The following is a 20,438-nucleotide window of genomic DNA, read 5'->3' as shown; positions in this document are numbered from 1 at the left end:
TGCTATAAACATTCGGGTGCACGTGCCCCTTCGGATCACTACGTTTGTATCTTTAGGGTAAATACCCAGCAGTGCAATTGCTGGGTCATAGGGTAGTTCTATTTTCAACATTTTGAGGAACCTCCATGCTGTTTTCCAGAGTGGTTGCACCAGCTTGCATTCCCACCAACAGTGTAGGAGGGTTCCCCTTTCTCCGCATACAGAGGACAGGTTTTTAAATTGCAATGAAAAATAGAACCACCAAGAACGAGAGATCTCTCCCCATACCCTGGCTCTGCCAAGATCCCTTCCCCGTGCGATTCAGTCATTGGACACTACCTGCCGGGATCTCCGACTGCGCGGAGAGCAGCGGGTAGGCTCTGGCCCCCAGATCTTGCTGTTGGTGGGGCACTGCTTGGTTCGTGGAGAAGGCCACGTGCAGTCCTTGTTGGTGACATACTAAGCATCTGCACAGTCAGAGGGGTAGAAGGAAACCAGAGCTTATTGAAGAGAGTATGTTTGTAGGCCCCCCGAGCCCCCGCATCTGCCTGTGGAAAACCCTTCTGAAGGCACAGAGGACACTAAAGAGGGCTCTTCAGTCCCCAAATAGCCTTCCAGGCATGGGAGACAAACTTCCTGCTATTCGGTTGATATTACTCTGTAAATAGAAATATTTCAGCCCAAATATTCACACATTTCACTCAGTTAATCAGAACCTTTGTTTTTGCAGTATATCTAGTTAGCATGAGCATAGCCTTGCTTTAGATTCCTGCTGCTTTCCCACAGACAATTCCAGAAAGGCTGTGGCTACAGGCAGTACAGTCTGAACGTGCTGAACACACCCAGGCTATCCAGTCTTGAACCAACAGGCTCATCGTGGCTTAGTAAAAGAAGCCATAAACAGAGACAGAAACGCACTTAAAACATTATAGTTAGCATTGCATACGCTTAGGTCAAAATCAGCTTCACAAAACAGCAGTGCCAGAAATCTGGTTTCGCTCCCTAAATGTGACTGAATCGTAAATTGCTAAAGCCGGCAGGAACCACCCATTTGATAGAGGAAGTAACTAGGCCTGGAAAGGTGAAGTGACCTACTCACACTCTTGGTGGTGGCAGAGCCAGGACTAGAACCAGATATCATGAAGCGCAGGACCACCCGCACTGATGTCTCCGGGTCTCTTGTTTTTGTTTGTGCATCTGAATTAATAAACGATCCCGACTGTTCACAGACCTTATCACATTTGATTGGCACACATGTTGTATTGATTTCTAGATAACAATCTATTAAGTGAAGACAGAGGCTTCCTGGACTGATTTTATAATTCCCCCTCCTCTGCCTCTGGAGTTTACTCCTCAGCTGGAAAGATCTCAATTTGGATTCATTCCGGTAACATCAAAATGCCAGAAGTCACGTACCCGTGGGCACAGAGGCAGGTTTGCTCTCTTGTTTGTCCTCAACACAGGCTCGGGGACTTGAGTGCTCTGAGCAGGCTCAGGAAGTATTACTCAGTGACAGACACACAACGGAAACAAGACAAAGAAGACACGAGAAAGATTCGTTTTGGAAGAGTCTGTTGCTGACATTCAGAGGGATTAAGACGGAATGAAGGAAAAATGACAAACCCAGGAGCCTTCCCACCTCGGAAGGTGCTGTTCCTGTGGGTCCCTGCAGAGTAGAGAGGTCGGGAGAGGAGGCAGGGCTGTGGGGGAGTCCCCGCGGAGGCAGCCCCGCCAGCACAACTGCACAGGCGTGCACCGAAGGCTGTCAGGAGGTTTGGAGTCCTGCCCCACCGTGCCACGGGCGTGGGCAAATCCCTGATTCCTTCTGAACCCCTCTTCTAGGACACAGAAGAGCTGAGCCATATCGGTGTTTCTTAAACCTATTAGTGTTGTTGTTATTATTACTGCTATTATTATTATTATTATTACCATTTGCAGCAATAGCAGGTTTTCTTCAGAGGAAAGCAAAAGCCTAATCCATAAAGGAGCTCTTTTTACTGGACTGGCTTTGGTGGTTGGGGGAATGACGACACTTGTATGCCGGCCCTCCCTGGCCAGCAAAGCCTGAAAGCAAAGGGCTGGTCTCTCAGGCTCTCTCACTTCTTACCTTAATACTATTGCTTCCATATAAATCTGTCCTCTGTGCCAGGTACCTCCTAACACATCACCAGGATGTGGGGAGAATCCAGATGGTTCATCTCATACTCTGATCCCCAGAGTCAAAGTGAACAGTGCTAGCCAGACGGCACTGAAGAGAACTGCTGCCCCCCTCCACACACACACACACAGAAACACACACACACACACACACACTGAATGGTTTAAGACTCATGGTTGAAAGGTAGAACTTCAGAAGATTCTCGTTGCTAAACACTATTTGATTGAAGCTATTTCTCTTAGTGAATATAAGGGAGAGCTATATGTAAATTGGCATGAAAGTCACTTTTTTAATAAGAGCAATAGCAAAAGTACATTTCTCAGTTTCACCTCTTGCCAGTTAGGAGTATCTGGGCTGTTACTCAGTCTTGTCTTTATTTTGTCTGGAGGAGAATATTGGTAGGCACCAGGCAGTGACATCTTCCCCTCTAGTCCTTCTGTATTTGCTTCTTTTTCTGTATCCCATCTGAAAAGAATGAGGTTCTAGATCAGGATTTAATGCAACAAAGATTTTTCTAAGTAGTATTCAGTGGACTAGTAATAGGTAGACTTTTCCTAACTCCCATTGATTTCTTCAGCTCCCAGTCTTCAAAATCACTTGAGTCCAGTAATTTGTAGATGCAAACTGTGAGCCTTTTCTGAATGCCCATGTCTCTCTGTCAGTGTCCTATACTGTAAGTGTTTATCACCCCAAATATGATTCTTACAAATTCCTAAGAGGTTATACAAAATCACCATCAACCACTCTTTATAATACATTTTTCCCCCTGAAATGTCATGAGCACCATAGCCTTAAAATGATCGCAAATGCAGAGGGAGGATGCTAAGTGTGAATTCCCTGTTGTTTTAGAATTTTGGCTGAGGCTCCAAAGCTGATAAGGAAGAGTGTTAATTGTCTGCACATTCTAAAAGGAGATGCCAAAGCATTTAGGCAAAATTTGCTAAGTGGTAATCCAAAACACAGTTTGGCCACCTTTAACTCCATACTCCACTACTAGGGTATTTATTTGAAAAAAAAAAAGGGGGGGGGAGGGGGTACTGTGGGAAGGTTAGGAGTGAAGAGTTTCTCTGGGGACAGTTGCCAGAATGCGGTGTATCACCCTCTGGGGGTAAGGAAGGAGGGCTGGCTCTGCTCTCCAGCAAGCTGTGTGAGGAGAGCTTCCAGGGAGCCACTCATGGGCGACGACGGCACTTGCCAAGGCAGGGTAGGCTGACCACCCACTCCTGGGGGATGTTTGTTCAGTGGCAGAAATCTGCTGTCCCAAAGCCTCCCGGTTCTTAAAGATACTCTCTTGGCTAGCTGGAGTGTAGGGCCTTAAGGACTTGCACATGACTCCTACCTGGAAAGCCTGAGGGATGAAAGAAGCTGTAGATTCCCTCAAAGCAAGACAGAGAGCGCTTACAAGGTAAACAGTGCTCCTATCATGAGTCTCTCTGGAGTCAGGTGGGCACATCAAAAGTAACTGGTCTTGAATCATGCTGGTAGAGACCCTGCTTTGAAGGGTTTCCTTCCAGTGTAGGGAGCCCTGGCAGAAAAAGACCGAAGACATACAGCTGGAGGGGATGGAGGTGGGTATGGGTATTGTAAATGGCCAAGCAGAGCTTGCATTCTCACCCCAGAATTAGAGCTGTAAGAGGGCCCAAGTGAAGAGATTAACAAAGTCTGTGTGAATCCATAACCATGAATGACCCGGGACTCAGCATTTGGGCACCTCCCACCCTCTGCAGAGCGCCAGTGGTAGATCACAACCTTGTCAGTCCCTCTTTGTCTTCCCAGTTCTCAACACAGCAGCCAGCAGGACCACAGGGGAAAGCTGTGAAATGTGTGGAAATGGGAAAGAAACTGATTATGCACTACCCTGTTCTCTAGATTTCTAAGCCTGAATCAGGCCCACGTTGGCAGAAAGTGAGAAGCTTAAATTGGATGACAGGTTGAAGTTTTGATATTAAACTGGACTACACTTCTTAAAAAGTTTTGGAAAATCTCAGTCATACCAAAATAGAACAGTATGGTAAACTTTCGCATACTTATCACCCAGGGCAAATGGCTAGATAGAGTCTCCTGCTCGTGAAGTTCAAGCAACACTATATTTGACTATTTTAATATCGAAATGTAAAGACTCCACTTTGGTGTTTGGCCATTGGAAGCTCTCAGGCCCCATACCTCCCTTTCCCTCATTTTTCCCCATTCAGATGCCAGTAAGAAAGCCTGGTGTGTTCCCACCCTTGGCGCAAACTATATAAATGTGTGACTACACAAATTGCATAGATCTTCTGGTCTTTTAGGTATTAATAAATAGACTCTGTTTTAGTGTTTTGTGGTTGTCCTGGGAAGGGAGAAATCAATCCCACACTAGATAATGGTTTGGGTATCAAAACTGATGGAGACATATGAACCCAAAGGATATGAAAAGGTTTATTATTCATATAATGAGACTGGGGACAGCATGGCAAGCACCCAATCTGTTCTGGAATGGTTGAGCCAAGTGAGGAACAAGTGGTTTTGGCATTTATTGCAGTTAGGAGGTGGGGCCTGGGTAAGTTTCCAGAACTTGCCTAACACCCCTCTCCATATACACCCCCAAGGCATCGCGTCAGGATGTCCAGGCTTCCTGCGCTCCCGCCCCTCCTGGCTATGAGTCCTGAGGCAGGATATGAACAGAGGTGGACACTGCTGCAGAGAACAGCGCCTTCCAGCAGAGCACCGCGGGCCAGAATGCAGAGGCCAGCGCGCTGTGGCACTTTCCCCAGGACCAGCTCTCACTGGGAATGCTGAATGGACATTATAAATTATAGCTCTTTATAGGTGAGTTTCTAGGAATATTTTTATTTCCTATTTCCATCACTTGTTTGTCCCTACCAATTGACTAGAGGCCACAAATAACCCACAGAATTAATTCAGCCAATCATCTGGCAACAATGTCAAAACTCTACCTCTGGCTTATGAAGCTGGACACACTGACTGTAATTCCAGAACTCTGAGTTCAGTGCATCACCCGAAAAACTACTCAAGCTCCTCCTAAGTTTTATATGGAATACCATAAAATCTCCTGTGGAAAACTGTTTTCCTCTCTCTACATTGTTTTTTAGGAACAAAGTCGAAGATGCCAAAATATCACAGAACCTCAATCTTCAATCCCCAAAAGAGTTTCCTTTTGGAATGTATCACTTCCCAACCACTAAGTGCCCAGTCTGACAGTGGTATATTGAAGCCAGGTTACACGAGCCAATGGTGCATGTCTCTCCAGAACTCTGTGTTCAGTTAGGTCACACTGGTATCAGCCATGGTGGGAGGATTTCTATCACAGAAGTCAGTAAATGCTATAAATCTGGGCTTTTCATGTCAGAAATCCAGTTGCTAAACATTTACCAGAAGACTGCCAGTTAAGATAGAACTGGGAGAAGGGGAAATTAATGAAACTTCAAAAATTTTACCAAAATGTAGCAAAAATATGTAACTTTTAAAATGAAATGACTTGATTCTCGTCTCTCTTTCCTTTTCTCTCACTCGACTTATCTCCTGGCTTGTTCCATATATAAGAACAAAGCCATGAGGTGCAATATAGCTTCACAATTCCAGGTCTGATGTATTATACGAGGCAGTATGGCATCTGATTATAAGAGCTTGGGCTCCTGAAGTCAGAATTCTGGCTCTTCCAACTTTCTACCTCTTGGATCATGGGAAATTTTCATTAAGCTTGACAGTATCAGTTACCTCATCAGGAAATATAAATAAGAAGCACTCATTTTATGGAGATATAATGAGAAATAAATAAGATCATGTGTGGCATAGAGTGGCCACCTATTAGATTTGTTAAGTAAATGTATGAATGCTTATAAAAGCATTTTGTCAATGCCTGTCATTAACCAAGCACTTAATAAATGTTAAATAATATGAAATTAATTTTAATAGCCCAAAATTACCATCATAATTAATGCATTCATTTTCTTAATCCCTTCCACATATACACTAGTCTCTCAAAACGTTATAGGTCGGGATCCATTTTTGGAAAATTTAAGTGGTTCCTCTCAGATGAAACCAGAGACATTTATTTCCCCTCAAACAAAAATCCATTCACTGCTCTGATGAGCTGCAGGAGAAGGGGAAGCTAGATTAAGGATGGCAGACAAGAGCTGATGCGCCCACACACGCATGACAGCTTGCAGATTCTGGGTGTGCTACAGCATATTCTCCTATAATATTTATCAACCATCCTTCTGTGCCTACTGCTTTATGTATTTTGACAACATAACCTTTGAACATACTCACTATAACATTAATTTTTATATTCAGATTTTAAAATTTAGCTGAACAAGTCAGTAACAACTTCAGCCCTTATGATTTTCAGTTATCTTAGAGGTTAAAAAAAGATTTAACTAAAGAATACAACTCATTGCATGTAACATGAGAAAAAGTTCCATCTTTTTTAAAATAGACTTTATTTTTTGAGCAGTTTTAGGTTTATAGAAAAATTGGGCAGGAAGTATAAAGAGTTCTCATGTCTCCTTACCCCTCCTCCTTCTCCCACTCTCATCTATTTAACAACAACTTGCATTACTGTGGTATGTTTGTTACAACTGATGAGCCAATATTGATATATTATTATTAAGTAAAGTCTGTATCAGGGTTCACTTTTTGTGTTATACATTCTATGGGTTTTGTCAAATATATAATGCCATGCATCTACCATTAGAGTATCGTAAGTAATTGCTTCACTGCCCTAAAAATGTCTTGTGCTCTACCTGTTCATCCCTCCTGTCCTCCTTCCCTGTGAACTCCTGGCAATCACTGATCTTTTTATTTTACCCTCTCCTAGTTTTGCCTTTTCAAATACATCATATAGCTGGGATCATACGGTATGTAGCTTTTTCAGACAGGCTTCTTTCACTTAACAATATGCATTTAAGGTTCCTCTATTTTTTCTTGTGGCTCAATGGCCCATTTAAAAAAAAAAAAAAGTGGAATGATATTCCATTGTATATACCAGTTCATTCATCCATTTACCTACTGAAGGGCATTGTGGCTGCTCTCAAATTTTGGTAGCCACCATCTTTAAAACTGAAATGCTAGATTAAATGGAATGTCCTAAACTTCATTCACTTACCTTATAGAGTATATTATTTGTTATTTCTTAAATGAATATACAGGGGTGTGTGAATGGAGTCATGGATGGTCAAGTAAGTTGAAACACAATTTTTTTAAAAGAGTACAGTCCAGCTTATAATTGTGTCACTTTTAACTTAAGTATTTATATATTTCTTTGAGCATCTGTCTTATCTGGTATTGAGGGTAGATTTATGTCTCTCTGTAAAACTTACTGAAGAGATTAATGGTAGCAATAACTGTTAGAGGAAATAAGACAATAACTACTATTTTCTTTTGGCTAAAAAGAAGGGAAAATAGAAATAAATTGCAAATTTAATGAACTGGTAGTCAGCTGTCAGAAGAAGCTGTGCTTTCATACAGCAGTGAGTATACAGCAGCTTATAAATCATATTTAGGACAGAAAGAACTTTCATAAGGAAGCATAGAATTAAGGGCAAGTCTATTTAGAATTCTTCCCTGTTGGTTCCCCACCACCTCTACTTCCTGTTTCCTCTCCATTCCCTAAAAATTCGTACAAATTCAAGTATCAGCAAATGAATTTCAGGAGTAGTTAATAACCCATCCTGCAAAGAGATTTCATTTAGTTAGTCCAGACCATTTTCTTAGACTATTCTTCCCTCCTTTTTGGCAGGCCTGTGGGGAACTATATACCTCATGTAATAAGTATATGCTGGACATATGCTCAGGGTTTTCCTGGAGTGGACACTGCAATAGTATGAAACATGGTACCCACCCTCTAAAGTTTATGATCTACATAAATAAATAAAGATATGGGCACTTGCCACAATACTGAACAATACTGTGCTGTGTATACTTAAATGTTAGTTTTACACAGTTCACCAATTAATGAAATAATTCAGATGGGAGGAAAATCATTGAGACTCAAAGCCAGCTAATATAGGATTGAGCTGGGACTATCAGAAATAGGTAGTATTTGGATGGTCAGGGAAAATGGAGGACTTGGGAACTGGGGTAGACAAAATACCTGTCAGTGAGAAAGCTAGCAAGATTGGAGGAATGCATTAAGAACAACCTATTTGATCTAAATCTATCCTTCAGGCAGGCATAAACCAAAAAATAGCTCTATGTCTTCATAGGGTTCATATCTTATTTTCTCAGTAGCAGGCTTACCTCTCTTACTTTACAGTGGAACCCCAGAGAGCTGGTTTCTCTTATGACTTCTATGCACTTTATACAATCTGGTTATATTGGATTCAATTAATTTTTATTTCTCCTAGGTGCAGGTTTTTAGTAGACCAAGGACAAATTGGAAATCTGTTCTAGCCAATTTGCTATATCAAAATGCAGCCACATCACTCTGTTTACAACCCAGGTTGTGGAAAAACAAATAATTCGGAAATCTCCTTTCACCTTTTATATCACAGAGCAGTGGTAAACATTATAACTGCTTCATTTTAATGTAGTTAGTTTAAATAAATAAATAATGTCAAATCATGTAATCAACAGCCACTACTGAAATATCTATAAAGGTGACAATGTGTTCTGCCAAAACTAAATTCACAGTTGGTAGATATTAAAATGCTAAATACACTAGTAGTACATCCATACTGGGCTCTTAAAAGCACTTTTCCTTTTCATTATCAAATCTAACACATGATTTTCACAAGATAAGAATGACTTGGGGTATCCAGTTACAACATCACAGGGAATATTAAAATGGTGATTACAGTGATCACCATAAAGCTGAGAATACTGGTTTAAGTGAAAACCCTAAGAGTAGTTGGCCTGGACAGAACAGGCAATAGCTGAAAAATTAAAAATAAAATAAAAATATAGTAAGCTTTCATAGGTGAGTGAATTTTTAAAGCAGATTCAATACCAAAAGCGCTGGGAAAACTTCATTTTACTTCATCATCACTGTTCACTTAACAGATGGTAATTAAAGAGAGAAGTAGAAACCTAAAGGCCTATTAAAGTAGCAACATTTAAGAAGTTTTAAGGCTGTCCAAAATTTTAGGGCTTGCCAAATTCATATTTTAATTAACCTTTGTTCAGCATATTGTATTCCTTGGCTTCTTATTCACATACTCACACTCAATTGTGTTCAGACTGACTCACTCAACTCATCTGTTCAATATCCTTGACCAATCTCTCACAACTCTTAAAAAGAGGTCCCGAGTACACAAAATTGTTCTCACTGCTTTTAGAAATCATTTGTGGGATATCCGGATCTCTTCTTTAGTCACCTCAGCAATGGTTACAAAAAAAGTCAGGAGCAATATGGGCCCAGTAATGATAAAGATCTCCTGGTGTCCAGAAACTAAATTTTTATTCAGCCATCACTAGAATGTTCCATATATGTCCTTTTTTTTTTTAAAGATGTTATTTATTTATTTGATGGAAAGAGAGATCACAAATAGGCAGAGAGGCAGGCAGAGAGAGAGGGGGAAGCAGGCTCCCCAATGAGCAGAGAGCCTGACGCGGGGCTCAATCCCAGGACCCTGAGATCATGACCTGAGCCGAAGGCAGAGGCTTAACTCATTGAGCCACCCAGGTGCCCCCACATATGTCTTTTAACTGTCATTCCAACCCTTTTCATATCCCCCAAGCTCATGCCATTCCTGCTATTACCACACTCACATACAGGTTTATTTTCCAACTGTGCTGTTAATTCCATAACTCCAAATTAGAAAAGCACTACTCCTGGTTGCTAACACCACCAGTGTAGTAATTCCTTCCCTTTACTTCATTTTTTGTATCATGATACACTTTTCTGTCAGGATGTATCTTGCTCTAGAAGCTGCCTGAGATGCTTACAAAGCCACCATAATTCACCAACCTTTCTAAGGATCTCTGATCTTCTGTCATCCTCCTTCCCATAATGATACCTCCAGAAGCACATGGGCTCCTTAGCCAGATGTCTCTGCCATCAAGGAGTTTCCAGAGTAGAAGAGGACAATAAGCACTTACCCTTTGACACTGTAAGCATTTACTGAAGTAAGAACATGTTATTAGAGCAGAGGAAGAAGGCACTGACTGCACCCAAGGGTGTCAGAAGAGGTTCATAAAGGGATTCATCAGAAGGGAGAGGCACATACTACTACACATGGCCAGGGTTCAGCAGCCTGTCCAACATAGAAGATCCCAGAATCATGGCATGCCTGGGTGGCTTAGTAGTTAAGTGACTACCTTCAGTTCAGGTCATGATCCCAGGATTCTGGGATTGAGCCCCACATCGGGCTCCTTGCTCGGTGGGAAGCCTGCCTCTCCCTCTCCCACTCCCCCTATTTGTGTTCCCTCTCTGGCTGTGTCTCCCTCTGTCAAATAAATAAATAAATCTTAAAAAAAAAAAAAGAAGAAGATATCAGAATCACGAGGGGGTGGGGCTAGAATTACTACTGTACATAGGGAGTAGTGGGTGATAACACAAGGAAAGAAGAAGAATCCAGATTTTGAAGGGTCTTTCATACTTAGCTATGGAATTTGCATTTTACACAGTAGGCCAGGGCAAACCTCTGAAATAATTTACGGGAAGTAAGACCTACCTCTCATTTCAGAAAAAGAACTACAATAGCAGTGATGGAAACCTCAGGGCATACTTTGAAGATGTTTTGGTTTTAAGCAAGCATGAACAAATGGGCCAAAATTAATTTAAAAAGGAAATTTATTATAAAGCATTATCTCATTTCTTTGAGGAAATTATTAACAACTAAGACTACAGAGAACCAGGGGAGCTATAGGAGTTTTGGGCAGTCTACCTAAACTGGCACCATTAAAGTATGTCAGTTCTTCCAACTCTTGATCACCTTGTCCCTCTATTCAGAAGAACATATTTCAGATTTCTAGAGGAAAGAATCTGATTGGCCCAAATTGGATCATCATTCACATTCAGGAGATGGGGCTAACTAAGAGAAGCATGGCCATTGTGAGATCCATCCACGCAAGCTGGTAACTCACTATAAACTGAGTAGTCACCTACCAAACCAAAGAGAGTTAGAAACAATTGTTCCATTAAGATGGGGACAGTTGAGATTAAAAGGAAAATTACACAGCATATCCTACAAAAATTTTTCTGTCAGAAACAACATAAATTTGTTAAATAATTGAATATGGGAAACAAAGTAAACTAGAATGGCTTTTCTAGCTTGGAAGATGGGATAATGGCATTACTAGTCATCAGTATAGAAAACAAAGAAGGAAGAGAAGATTTTAATGGGGAGATGATTGGTTCCATTTAGACCTTTTCAGTTTGAGATGCCTCTGTGCCATGCCCACGAAGAGAAAATCAATGGAGAGTTGAGATCTGACTGGGGAGTTCAAGGAAGACAAACCCTGGATATCCTTATTGTGACTGCATCCCTGAAAGCCATGGGTATGGATGCTATCACCCAGGAAGACCATGTTAAGTAAGAGAAGTTGAACAACAACTTGTAACATAGACAAGAAAGTAAGAAAGTCAAGTAAGAAAAGTACGTATTATTGTATTTATTTAGAAAATTATTGGTAACTTTTGTGAACAAAGGGATGACACAGTATAGTGGAAACATGGTGACATGGGACCAAATAACAAATTAGAGGTGAGAAAGTACAAATATTGAGGATAGATATTAGTATTCTTTCAAGAAATTTGTCCAAGGCAAGAGATAGAATGGATTATATTACATTGAATTGTTTTTGTATCTAGTGACATAACACATTAAAATGTTTGGAAAATACAGAAAAGCATAAAAAGCATATATTAGAGACTTTAGTAACAGTTTAGAAGAAATGGATATGAGAATTTTACTAGTGTGGAAGAGATGTTTATAAAAAGCTGAGAAAATAAATAATTGATGACAAATCCTTGGAAAAACCAGTAGTCATTGTGAGGGATTTGTTTTAGAAAGAAAGAAAACACTTCACTCTGTAAAATGGGAAGTAAGCAAGAAGGAAGCTAACAGACTTGTTAGCTTCTTCTCACTAGGAAGTAGAAGATAAGGCCATCTGCCAAGAAAGATGGGGCAGGGGACCTGAGTTTAAGTGAGGTACCGAGTTTAAGATAGTGGTGGGAAGTGGGAATGTGATCTTTCCAAGAACAAGGAATTCAAAGCTGCATAAAAGACTCAGCTGATGTTGGAAATCATACATTTAAACTCAAGTCTGGAAAATTTTTGAAATTATTTTTCTTTAGCAGGTTTCCAAAGTCTTCAGATAGGAGGAGAAAAGGTAAATGGATAAATAATGGAGAAATGTGGCTTGACATATGTGAGATTAATAGAAAACATATATATATAGGTCTCTGCCCCTGGTTCCTCACACAGGAATCCTGAAACCCTTATAAATTCCTAAGTGATAAGAGTATTAGGGGACCTTTTGTTTTAATATTTGGTCTTTGACCCTGTTTCCTGACAGGGTTCTCAAAATCCTTTGTAAGTTCCTGGGTGATGGGAGTGTCTTTTGGTTCTAATAAAGTGACTCAGCGTGATTCCTGGATGGGGTCTGTTCCTCAAAAAGACCAGGCCATGATTAGAAGCTTGGAACTTTCGGCCCCACTTCCGATTCTTCAGAGAAGGACGAAGAGCTAGACATTGAGTTAATAACTGATCATGGTCACATAAGGAAGGTGTCCATAAAATCCTAATAATATGATGTTTGGAGAACTCTAAGTTGGTAAACTCACCCATGTACCAGGAGAGTGGTGCACCCCAATTCTACAGGGACAGAAGCTCCTGAGCTAAAAACCCTCCCTTATGTATCTCGTTGTCTGACTCTTCATCTGTATCCTTTAATAAACTGATGAACATAAATGCTTCTCTGCATTCTACGAGCTTTCCTAGCAAATAATCTAGTCCGAGGAGGAAGAGATGACGGGAATCTCCAATTTGTTGCCAAGTTGAAGTTGTGGCTAACATGGAGATCTACTACTGATGACTGGCATCTGAAGTGGAAGGCAGTCTTGAGGGGCTGAGCCTTTAACCTGTGGAATGTGATGCTATCTCTGGGTAGACAGTGTCAGGATTGAGTTAAATTATAGGGCACAGAGCTAGTATTCCAGAATTTCTTGGTGTGGGAAAAACCCTTACACATAGAGTGTCAGAAGTGCTGTGAGTGTAGTAGCAGTGAGAGAAAAGAAGACACATGGGAGTTGACACAGTGGGTTTTGCCTACACAGCCTATCAGGAAGAACAGAAGCAAATTCGTAAGATTTTGAGTCATTAGGAAGGACTAGTTGAAATAATTTGACCATAGTTTTTAAACCATAAAGGGAAGGAGAGCCAAAAGAGAACTGATCAAACAGAATTAAAGAGAACAAAGACCTACTGGAGTCAGTTAATTCAAGAGCAGATTTAGTGACAGTAAATGAGAGTGGAAGAAAAGAAAGGTACGGTTGTGGAGGGGAATACCAGTTATTGTTTTTTACTTAACAATTCAGAGAAAGAATATTGGTTAATAAGGCAAAAGTAATTTCATTTAAAATGACTATGAAACTAAGCTTCATCTATGGGATGGAATTATTCTTTCTAGGGGTTATGCTGAAATGCTTTTTCCTCCTCTGCACCACCAAAATAGGAATCCTGTATGGACATACTTTGAACAATTTGACATAAGAAGGAATTGATAGTCTTTTCCTTCAAGAAGAAGTGCCTTGTTATTGTATGCATGTGTGTATATTTTGTAAAGGAAAACTGGATTTGTTTAACTTTTGTCTTTAAAATCACTTTCAAAAGTAGCAAGCCCTCATTGCTTGGCAGGTGCTCAGTATTTGGTTTTGCTGCCCCATGTAATGCACAGAAATGAGGACTGAAAAACACTTTGAAAGTATAGATTAGGGGTGCCTGGGTGGCTCAGTTGTTAAGCATCTGCCTTTGGCTCAGGTCATGATCCCAGGATCCTGGGATCTAGCCCCACATCAGGCTCCCTGCTCAACAGGAAGCCTGCTTCTCCCTCTCACACTCCCCCTGCTTGTGTTCCCTCTCTCACTATGTCTCTCTCTCTCTCTCAAAAAAATAAATAAAATATTTTTTTTAAAGTCTAGATTAATCTAGATTACAACTAAAGAACCCTTAATGGACAGCTTAAGAGAACAAAAGATGGTAGATAGAAGGTACTCAGTTTAACATAAACTGAATTTGGAGACAAGATTGGGAAATAGAGAAGGGACATTTCCCAACAGCTTGTATTCCTGTTGAGATAACTGAAGAGAGGGGGAAAGAGGCTTTGAAGTTACCTTCTGTGTGATATGAATATAAAACCTTTTTTTGACACTGGGTTGAACCACCACAGTAGAGACTTAAATTGCTTTTCAGTTATTCTGGACTTCAGATTTGTGTTTCTTTGGCTGAAATAGTATGTTTAAACTTACTCAAAAAGGCTGCCTAGCTTTGTGCAGGTGATATGAAACCATCAACTAGAAAAAGTTTTCCAGTAATCTGAAATACTAAACACTAGAGAAGGTGTCATCCTACAGATAATGACTGTGTCTACATTTCTGTTGATAAGCAATTTCCCAACCAGGGGTTTTACCATGTGTGGAATTTGGGGTCAGATACAATGGTGGAAATGTCCTAAGCAAATAAAACAGACGACACAGACAACCTGCCAGAAGGAAAGAGAGCAGAGTGCTTCTGACCAGCTTCTGCCCAGCTTCTGCCAGTAATGGCAACTGAGCATTACACTGAAGCTGAACAACAATATGTGAAGGAGAAGACTGATGGAGGGAAAACAGAGGGAGGTGCAGGCTTTCTGGGAAGCAACCAGGTTCTGTTTTGGTACAGTGTGTTTCACTTCTTATTTTTTTTTTTTTTGTAAGTTCCACTTTTTTTTTAATTGTATTTAATTAATCTTGATTCTCCCTGCTGTCCTGTTGGCATCTTTTAATACTAACAGGTAGTTAATTTCCACCATTCATTTGGCTTTTTTCTTGTAGAAAGCAGTTAGCCATTTTCTCTCATCTTTACTACTGAAATATACAAATCACAGTTGACACTGTTAAATGCCCTTCTCCCATGGTCTTGAGTAGGCAGTTCAGTAACTCCCCAGGAAGTGACATCTATATTCTTACATCCCTAACCCTTAACTTACCCTCTTCTTGACCATTTCCCTCACCACATGCAAAAGAAATCTGGAATTTTTCATATAATTATGATGTACTGAATCCAAATGAAGAGTGGATTCATTCATTTCTCTACCTCCAAGTAAGTTATATAGAAAGGCTTTTCTAAACTTCACCAACAGGCTTACACTTCTGCTTTTTTCATAATACATAATGTTCTGATAAGAGTCCTATTAGAATTGAAGGTCATTACTAGTAAGAAGAACATTAAGACAAAAGAGCCTTCTTGAAGGACCTCAGCATTTCCTGACAAAGTGAAAATAAAAGAAATACTTCTAAAGAAGGAAGAAAATCAAATGAAAGTCATTCCAAAAGAGCACCATATGGCCCACAAGATGTGTGGGTATGGAAGGCTCATGTGCTGAGGGAGACACACAGATTCTGGAAATCAAAAATGAAAAACCCCCACAAAGTAGGTCATCCCTCATAACCAGATTCCAAGACCAAATTTCTGTTGCATTAACATCTCTTATTTCTAATTTAGTTTACCTCTGTTGACAGAAGTGTGTCTCTTAAAATTGAATTCAATTCTCATCTCAGTATGGTTCATATTTATGATATAGCTAAATGGCTTCATCTCAAGGGTGATGTTGTAGAGCATATGCTACTCAATTATAACATCATCTTTTGATTTGAACAAAAAAAGAGATGTACATCTGAACTCACTCTGAAAGCATTTATATGCAAAATTACTATCCTTTACAAAAGCTAGCTAGCATTGTCATAAAAGTTGAATGAAGATTCAGAAGTAGGAAAGAACTTTTCTAGCTTCCTTCAGGGCAGAGCTTCTCAAATTTGGTACTAATAGCATTTTAGGCTAGATAATTCTCTTTTCTTAACATAGAATTTATTTTTTAGAGCAGTTTTAGGTTCATAGCAAAACTGAGCAGAAAGTACAGACAGTTCCCATATCACTTCTTGCCTGCCATAATTTTCCTTTTTATAGGAAGCTGGTGTGTGCATTGTAAATTGTTTAGCTAGCATCCCTGACTTCTAAACTCTAGATGCCAGTAGCACTCCCCAGTTGTGACAAACAAAAATGTCACTAGACATTGACAAATGTCCCCTGGTGGGCAAATTCATCATTGGTTAAAAACTACTGTTTCAGGGGCACCTGAGTGGCTCAGTGGGTTAAAGCCTCTGCCTTCCGCTCAGGTCATGATCTCAGGGTCCTGGGATCAAGCCCTGAGTCGGGCTCTCTCCTCAGCAGGGAGCCTGCTTCCCTCTCACTCTCTGCCTGCATTTCTGCCTCCTCATAATCTCTATCAAATAAATAAATAAACTCTTAAAAACAAAACAAAACAAAACAAAAACAAAACAAAACAACAACAACAAAAAACTACTGTTTCAGAGTTTGGCCTTACCCTTACAGGAAAAACAGAAACTAGACTCTGTCAAGTTTATTAAGCAGCATCAATTGTGAACCCCGTTTGACTGAAACAGAAGAACTTGGGCAGACATTTTATAAGTATTAATCTCTTCAGACAAAACCATCGCAAACTCATGACAAATATTTTAGAAAGATAAGACAGTCGGGGTAAAGGAAAAGGGATTGGGAGGAGGAGGCCAGTTATTCCTTAAGAAAGCCTTTGAACAAAAGGCGCCTGGGTGGCTCAGTTGGTTAAGTGTCTGCCTTTGGCTCAGGTCATGATCTCAGGGTTCCTGGGATCAAGCCTGGGCTCTCTGCTCAGTGGGGACCCTGCTTCCGCCTCTCTCTTTGCCTGCCTCTCTGCCTACTTGTGCGCGCGCTCTCTCTCTCTCCCTCTGTCAAATAAATAAATAAAATCTTTTTTTTTTTAAAAAGAAAGAAAGCCTTTGCACAAGGACGTAATCTAGGGTCTTTCTCCAGCCTTACATATGCAGATGTTCACTATACCTAAAAGAATTATTAAAGAATTGATCAGATCCAGGGCATTGATTCACGGGAAAAGAGTTTACAAGACATTATTAAATAGAACAACCACACCTATGTGTTAATTCGCAGTGAGAAGCATCACTGTGAAAAGAACTGAAATATACACTGTACTGCATAGTCTCTTCAAGTAGGTTAACTATGTGGCAGCTGAACTGTGGGAGAGCGCTTAGTGAGCGTGGTATCAAAACAGGGCAAGTATACTTGTGATCTAAGAGTTTAAAGGGCATCTGATTTTGCTTAGCCTGAAATGTCCATCTGTGCCTTGGGACCCTTCCCTTTGCCCCAGGGGCAGATCTGGGGCAAGAGTCATGTCAGAATTAGTGCTCTCACAGTTTAATGAGCCAAAGAAACAACAGAAAAACTTTTTAAAATTCAGATTCATGGGCTCTTCTCCCAGAGATTCTTATTTAGTAGTACTGAGATGGTGTCTGGTCATCAGCCTTTTCTTTGTTTAGAGAGAGCACACACATGCATGCATGTCAGTGGCCGGTGGGGAGTGGGGAGGAGGTTGAGGGGTAGTTTGGCAGGGAGAAGGGAGTGGCACAAGGAGAGGGAGAGAGAATCTTAAGCAGGATCCACACCCAGAACAGAGTTTGACAGGAGGCTTGATCTCAAGACCCTGAAATCATGACCTGAAGCGAAATCAAGAGTTGGACACTTGATCAACTGAGCCACCCAGTCATCCCTGGTCACCAGCATTTTTAGTAAGTGTCCCAAGTGCTTATGAAACATGGACTGCAGTTGCCTTTGTATCTGCCTTTTCACCTCTGCTTCCATAGGGTTCTGACACTTGCTGCCCTGGTTAATGGTCTTCCTCTTGGCCCGGTAACACCTTCAGAAGTTGAAAAGCCTGTCAGCCTAGAACACGTCATCGCTGTAGGTGATGCTGAACATATGGGTGTTGATTTCCATTCAGTCAAAGTGTCAGCATATCTATATCCCTTATTTCTTTATTGGGAACAGAGAGTAGAAAGTAGGGATACCAGTTTCAATCCCTTATGACATCTACAAGTATGAAAAACTATTTTCCATAAAATATTGTCAAAGGTAATTAACTGGAGAAAAGGACATTCCTCTCTTTTAAGCAGATTGAGACATTTTGGTATTGGTTTTAGGTTATTGATATTAGTGATATTATTAACAGGAGAGTGGAATCTTACATACTTTTTGCCCAGTCGCCCAATTACTAAATGTGATGGTCTGTTCTTCACATTAAAGACCCATCTGTCTATTCATTCTAGAAACATTTATTGGTTATTATGGTTATTATTGGTTATTATGAGGCAGCCACAATTTTTAGTTTTTGAGACATAAAATCTCGGTCTAAGGTGCAGAATTCTAAAACTGAGGCTGAGGTGGAAGCAAAGAAACAAGCAAAGGGTCTCTGGGTTCAAAGAGAGAGACACAAACTCTAATGTGGGGTGGGGGGAGGGGGCACCAGGCAAGGCTTCTCAGAGCAACTCACACCTGAACTGAATAGAGAGGGTAAAGAGGAGCTCACCAAGCTGAGCAAGGACAGGATGACGAGCTAAGGAGTAAAATGGGAAGGAAGTACAGAAACTGAGTGGCATGAGAGAGTCTGGAGCATCCTTAGATCTCTGTCACTGGTTTGGCTGGAATATGGGGTACATAAGGGATGTGGGATGTAATGGGAAGTAAGCAGGAGCCACACCATGAAATATCTGAGGAATTTTGATTCTGTAGATCAATGTGAAGATGAGTTCTCAGATGCTTAAATGCAAGGAGAATGACATGAGATAATATATGACTAAGAGATTTTCCTATAGCAAGAAAGAAGTTTTCTAGAGTGAGAGACTTGAGCAGAGGCTCAAAGTGTGTCATGAGGAAGGAGCAAAAGCAAGGAGAAGGCACAGGATTGTTAAGCAGTACTCAGCATCTTGCTGCAGTTTTAGAAAAACTTGAATGCTCTGAACAATCCATTTGCTTTGGGGACTTTTTCTGGCAGTGCTAAGAAGTCCAGTTACTTAGCAGAGAAATACGATGGTTGAATTAATTCACAGTTGTCATGTGCAGTTTTTCTAGATTGGGGAGGGAGAATTTTTAAGTTTAAACAGGAGATGTGGTAGGTGATGGACAGGGAGGAAGGGGGAGGGTCAAATACACAAAGGCTTAATGAATTTGAGGAGCATGTTTGTAGTGGTAATCAAGAAGTTAAAAAAATAGGGATCTAGGCTGTGATAAAGAGCAGGATATTGAAGAACAACATTTAAGAAACAGAAAAATTCTAGGCGAGGAGTCAATACTGTGTATGACGCATGTAGGAAATCTGTGTCATAGATACCTTTTCCAGTATCTTCCTCATCCACTACTCACCCATTTATCTCTCTCTCTCTCTCTCTCTCTCTCTCTCTTTTTTTTAAAGATTTTATTTATTTATTTGGCAGAGAGAGATCACAAGTAAGCAGAGAAGCAGGCAGAGAGAGAGAGAGGAGGAAGCAGGCTCCCCACTGAGCAGAGAACCCGATGTGGGGCTTGATCCCAGGACCCTGAGATCATGACCTGAGCTGAAGGCAAAGGCTTTAACCCACTAAGCCATACAGGAGCCCCTTCTCTCTCTTTTTTAATTGAAATATTGTTGACACATAACATTACACATGGTAATTAGTTCAGATACACAACACAGTGATTCCACAAGTCTGCAGTTATGCTGTACTCACCACGAGTGTAGCTACCGTCTGCCACCACACAATTCCATTGACTATATTCCCTGTGTTGTACCTTTCATGCCCGTGACTTATTCCATAAATGGAAGCCTGGACCTCCTGCTTCCCTTCACCCATTTTGCTGATCCTCCCACCCTCTTCCCTCTGGTATCCACATTTGTTCTCTGTACTGATGGGTATGCTTCTGCTTTTTTTGTTTGTTCATTTTGTTTTTCAGATTCTACATATAAGTGAAATCATATGGTATTTGGGGCTCCTGGGTGGCTCAGTGGGTTAAGCCTCTGCCTTCGGCTCAGGTCATGATCTCAGGGTCCTGGGATCAAGTCCCGCATCGGGCTCTCTGCTCAGCGGGGAGCCTGCTTCCCCCTCTCTCTCTGCCTGCCTCTCTGCCTACTTGTGATCTCTGTCTGTCAAATAAATAAATAAAATCTTAAAAAAAAAAAAAGAAAATCATCTGTAATAAACTAATGTTTAAAAAAGACATGCTAGGGGCACCTGAGAGGCTCGGTTGGTTGAGCATCTGACCCTTGGTCTCAGCTCAGG

This window comes from Lontra canadensis, unplaced genomic scaffold (assembly GCF_010015895.1).
Source record: "Lontra canadensis isolate GAN:19392208 unplaced genomic scaffold, GSC_riverotter_1.0 scaffold27, whole genome shotgun sequence".
NCBI lineage: Eukaryota > Metazoa > Chordata > Mammalia > Carnivora > Mustelidae > Lontra > Lontra canadensis.
This window is presented reverse-complemented; position numbering follows the sequence as displayed.